This window comes from Amphibalanus amphitrite, unplaced genomic scaffold (assembly GCF_019059575.1).
Source record: "Amphibalanus amphitrite isolate SeventyFive unplaced genomic scaffold, NRLGWU_Aamphi_draft 000013F_arrow, whole genome shotgun sequence".
In the NCBI taxonomy this organism is placed as follows: Eukaryota; Metazoa; Arthropoda; class Thecostraca; order Balanomorpha; family Balanidae; genus Amphibalanus; species Amphibalanus amphitrite.
Genome location: NW_024881509.1, coordinates 1,938,551 through 1,944,568, shown reverse-complemented (window position 1 = coordinate 1,944,568; position 6,018 = coordinate 1,938,551).

The following is a 6,018-nucleotide window of genomic DNA, read 5'->3' as shown; positions in this document are numbered from 1 at the left end:
CATGCGAAAATTGTCCTATCTTGGGCACCAGATCACCCCCGAGGGTATATCAATCGACCCAGAACGGATTCAGTGCATCGAGCAACTCAAACCGCCCGTATCGGTGAAGGAGGCGAAGCGTATTTACGGATTTTATGCTTGGTTTAGGAAATTTATCCCTTCTTTTGCGAGCATCTCAGCGCCTTTAGTTAAGCTCTCAAACTCGGACACATTCTACTGGAACTCCGAGTTGGATGAAGCATTTCATTCTTTGCGCGGGTGCCTGCTGTCGAATCGCGTTTTGTCATATCCATCTCGCAACGGCGACGGATTTATATTGTACAGTACACTGATAGCAGCACAGTGGGCTCTGGTCAGATTCTGTGCCAGATGCAGAACGGCGAAGAAAAAGTCATCGCGTTCAATGGAAGCAAATATAGCAGGGCACAATCGAAGTGGACTATTTTTGAGCTCGAGGTTTTCAGTTTTATCACAGGCCTCAAGAAATTTTATAGATATTTGGCTGGAGAAAAATTCATTTGGATTTGCGATTGCAAAAGTGCGCTAAAAATTTTGCAAAATAACGATGACACGAATCCCCGTATCGCTCGGTGGCGATCATATGTAAGCCAGTTCCAGTTTGACACTGAGCATCGCCCTGCGGCCTCGATGCAGCACGTTGATATGATCTCAAGGATCCCGGAGAATCAGCCGGAGATTGAACAGATGAGTAGGACTGAGACGGTCAATGGGGCGGTAACGGTGGTGGAGGCTACGGCGGGTGGCCGCAGCCCGGCGGTGTCGGCAGGTGGCCGCGGACCGGGGGTGGTGACGGGTGATCGTCCCCCGGCGGCGGCGGACGGTCGCAGGCCGACGCGCGGCGACGGTGTGCCGATCGTGGGCGATCGAGTCAACATTGTCAGTGATCCGGGCAGTGCCGACCTACCGATTCATCGTTTGGTATCAGAAGCACGACAGGGACTGTCGCGCTCTCGTTCATCACTTGAAGTATTCGAAATGGCCCAAATTCTGTCCCCCCGCACTGAAAAGGGAGGACATTTCTAAATTCGAACTGCGTGAAGGCATTCTGTGTGTGCGAGGGAAGGAGGGGAGAGAGCCACGGATCGTATGGCCACGAGCCAAGCGATTCGAAATGATGTATCATCATCATGACCCTTCACATCACGGACACTGCGGCCACGAAAAACTTTACGACAAGTTATCGCGACAGATTTGGTATCTGGGTCTCAAACGTGACTGCAAAAACTACGTCAATAGTTGTAGGCGCTGCAGTGAAAAGAAAGATGATCGGGGACCACCGGCGCCGCCCCTGTTACCTCAGCCGCCCGGGGGGCCCGGTGACACGCTGGTCATTGAATTGTGTACATGCCGACCAGCCGTCTCACAGGGAGAAGTCTGGTGCTAACATGCGTAGACAAATTCACGGGATTTCTTACTCACTATCCTCTTCAGACTGGCGCTGCTGACGACGTAGTCGAAGCGTTGTCGACGCAGTTCTTGACATATGGACCCCCTCTGCATATCGAGACGGATGCGGGGGCTAATTTCAAAAGCCAGAAGGTATCAGCGCTGTGTCAATTTTGGGGTATTACCATTAGACATTCCGTCGGCCATCACCACGAAGGTATAGGGAAGGTAGAGAGGAAGCATCGTGATATTAAGCGAAGGCTGCGGGCGTTAACCGATTGTTACGGTGTCGATTGGGAGAGCCACTTGCTACCCGTCATCTTTTCACTCAACAGCGAAGTTTCCGATTCACATGGATATTCACCTCACTTTCTTTTCTTTATGAGGCATGTCAATGCGTCTGTCTCTCGTCTCATCGCGCAGCCGGTATCGAGATATTCAGACGATTTTGTGCAGGAGAAGATGCGACTGGTCGCGGACACCTTGAAAAATGCACATGACAAATTGCGAATGACACAGGGGGATCAGAAGCGGCGATATGATTTGAGGCATCGGGCGCGGGAGCCGCTTATCAAGCCCGGCGATCAGGTTAGGATACGAAACGTCGGTGTCATACCGTTCGAAAGCTCCTGTAGCAGCGGGAATCGAACTAGAGTCGAAGAATCGTCTACCTCGATAGTGGAGTGGTTAGAACCGTGGACTATCACCGGGGAAACCCGAGTTCGATTCCCGCTGTCTACAGGAGCTTTCGAGCGGTATGACACGTACGGCGCAACGCCACCAATATCCAGGTCCTTCTAAGGGCCAAAGAACACCTGACGACGGCCGGAGAAGTAACTGGCCGAAACGTTGTGAAACTAACATCTCAACTCAAGACGGGGACGAAAGTCCGACAACTAACATCAGTGATGTGATATGATGTTGCCCCCATCCCCATGCAGGGTGGGTGTCAAGGTCACTTGAAGGTCAGGTCATTGACCTTTTATGACCTCTGTTCTCTTTTTCGAGTTTTACATGTTTCTAGGCTAGTTTTTGGAGCTGAATTCGAATTTAGAAACCATGTGAAAATCTACGATGTAGTTTTGGTGTCTTCGTAACATGTTACGAAGCTGTCAGAGGCGGTTTAGATATTAAATGTCTTAGCTTTGCGACTGTCAACATATTCTAAATTATTCAACACATTCTGTGAATGATTCAGTCATTCTTACGCGAAAACAAGCTTATAGGTATTCGGAATATTTGGGGGTACTGTACCCCCAGGTAAATTATTGGGGGGTCCGGGCCCCCGCGTACCCCCTGTGGCGGCGCCCCTGTTAACGACCCTATCGCTGCAGACTGCAGAGCGGGCAGTTGATCTGCGTGGCCGTCTGTGGACTGTTCCGACCGAGCGGGAAAACGGGACTGCCGCGGCCGGGCTCCAGCCTCTAACAGCTTCTTGCGCTGCTCCGCTCGTTTCCCGTTCCTAACCACATCCTGATATGGATCAGGTGCTGGTAATCCGTGGCTTTTCTCGGCCGCGCTCGCCTCCAATTTCCGACGGGTGGAGATGGGCTCTCAGGGCCGCCGCCTGCAGTAAGTATTTCCTGCCGCCGTCGGCCGGCTCCCGGCACGGGCGGGGCGCTCAAGACAAATGCCGCGTCTGATTGGAGTTGACAGCAGCCGGTTGTCATGGCGACGGTATCGACGACGGTGGATGGTCGTCGGGGACGGCGCAGAGGGCGCACCGCCGTCCAGAGATGGAGGGCGGTCAATAACTGGGGGCCAGAGGACAGGAAGTCCGCGCCCACCGGTATTCCTAAAAACAATTCCATTGTTCTTAACAAATCAAAGCTTAGCCTAACAGTGTACCTAATACCTTTATCAGAACAACATAATGCTTACTCTTGTATGTATCATGAGGTTATCGGTGGAGCCAACAAATAACTAAATGAAATTACTTTTATTGACGTTTCGGTTCCAAGCAACCTTCGTCAGAATTACAGGTTAAAATGTAAACATACGTATCAAAATGCACATATTTCAAACATACTGCAACTGAGAACATGGCAGAGATAAGTTCAAACTGTGTCAACACTCTATGTACATACATTTGAAGTCTTCGTGGAACGTGACGCTCAAAGTTTTGTTCATCCTACTTGTAGTGCTATTTTTGCAGTATATTTTGATAGTGTGAAGAAACCGGCTCTCGTGTTTAGTTGTCTCTTCAAGACAGATGAACGCTTTACGCTGCTTCAATCGCTCTTCTTAGTTGCCTGCTAGCGCATTCCCGCAAAACTGAAGCCCTATCCCACCTTGGTAAATGGTCTGACTCTGGCTTCCTTGTTGAATGCTTTGCTCACTTTCTGTGCGAATCCATCGGGCTTCTCTAGGTATGTGTAGTTATTCTGTAGCAAATCCTTCATTTTTTGGTCGTATTCAGACTTATCCAGATCAGGACCGTCTCCATGCGTTGAAGGAACGATGGGTACCTGCGAATCGGGACGAGTTCCCCACGTGCCATCATGACAATAACGGAAAATCGCGCCCAGGAGGTGCACGGAGAAAACCTTGACAGACTTCCCGTGGCTGGCAGTGTCCCAGTTTGGAGAGCAGACCGGCGCCTGGTGTGTCAGCTGCCTGCTGTTTGGAGTTAGCGACAAGGGCGGGGGTCAGAACTGGGAAAACTTGTCACGCAGCCACTGAGATGCTTCAAAAGACTGACTTTTTGCGCCAACACGAACTCCAAGAAAAGGAAAGATGGACATCTGACAGAGCACAACTCCCTTCCCTACCACGTGACGAACAACATTTGAGCAACAGAGTTCGTTCGGAGGATGGAGGCATCTCAGGGACAAGTTTCAGAGCAGATGAAGGCTCTTGCAGAACGACAGGACAAACGGACGGTAGTCGCACTGAGGTCTGTCGTGGAAACAGTTTGTGTGGCTGCGACTCGAAACATAAGTTTTCGCGGACATAGAGACGACGGGAGAGTCGATCCGGAAGCGAATGTCCTATCAGAGACCAATGACGGAAACCTCCGTACCCTCTTGAGGATGAGAGCTCAAGCTGGAGACGACACACTTGCTGAGCATCTGAAGAAAGCGCCTGGAAACGCCATGTACTTGTACATATGTGTCAAAAACAGCACAGAACGAAATATTGCAAGTATGTGGCAGCATGATCACAGAAAGCGTTGTTAAGCGGTGTAACGAAGCACCTTTTTGGTCCATTGGTGCAGATGACACGACTGACGGCGCAAATAGAGAACAAATGTGATCACAGTGCGATACGTCGCGAAAGGCAGAGGGGGCAGTGTCAGCGGTACGTCCAGCCAAGGTATGGTCGTAAGAGAAGAACCTGTGGCGCTATTGAATGTCATGGACGAAATGGAGGGCATTGATCATGAGACAGAGAAAAGGATGAGTGTAAAGAATCTTTTTTCCCTCTTGAACGTTTATTTACACAAACGTAAAACATATGTACCAACGGTAACAATACTGATATAACTTATCGCGCTGATCGGGCTCTAGAAAAAAAACGCTATAACGGCGGCATTCACGCAATGCAGTTTACCGGGGCATCGACACCAACGCTTCCCCACGTGCGTGTCTTACCCTGGTCAGGGATACATGAACACACGCATGCTGTACACAATCTTATACACACATCGCGCTCAGGCAGACATAAATAGAGGTTCGCGACTCGATCAAAGCGGTTAGAGCCAAGGTCCCACGGAAGGCAGGCGACAGATGCTGCCGGGATCGGGGACACCCGGGGCGGGAGCACGCCGAAACGACGAGGCAAACGGGACAGCAGCCCGTGACCGCAGCAGCGGCAGCGCTCAAGTGCTACAGTGACTGGGATACCTGTCGCCCGTCGCGTCGATCCGCATCCAGCCGATCCAGGCTTAGCGCCCGTAGTGCGTCGGGGGACGAAAACCGGCCGCATCGTGGGCGACAGGTATGATAAAGGTAAATGATGTCAGGCGAAAAGGATATACATCGTGTCCTTGTGCAGTGTTTTATGTGTTAGGTATATATTGCTAGATATTGATGCTAAGTAAATGTACAGGCTATGTTATACATGTTATGAAAATAATACAGCTTGAGAGGCAGCTTGTGTATCGATAATTATAGTATACTAGGTCACCCTCCCGCGCCTACCGGCGCTAATCGTTTGAACATCTATATAGAAATCCCTGCCCGTCCTAGGTCACCCTCCCGCGCCTACCGGCGCTAATCGTCGTTTGAACATCTATATAGAAACCCCTGCCCGTCCTAGGTCACCCTCCCGCGCCTACCGGCGCTAATCGTCGTTTGAACATCTATATAGAAATCCCTGCCCGTCCCGTCCATAATGCCCGCTTTTCTCTCTTTCTTTCTCTCTCTCTCTCTCTGTCTCTCTCTGTCTCTCTCTCTCTCTCTCACTCTCTCTCTCTCTCTCTCTCTGTCTCTCTCTGTCTCTCTCTGTCTCTCTCTCTCTCTCCCTCTCTCTCTCTCTCTTTTCCTTTCCCTTTCTCTTTCCCTCCCTGCCTCCATCCCTCTTCCCTCCCTCCTCTCCGCTCTATGACTTTGTCGATCACTGATCCAATCGTATGCTTACTTACCCCTCCCCATCCGTCTCTCTCCCTCC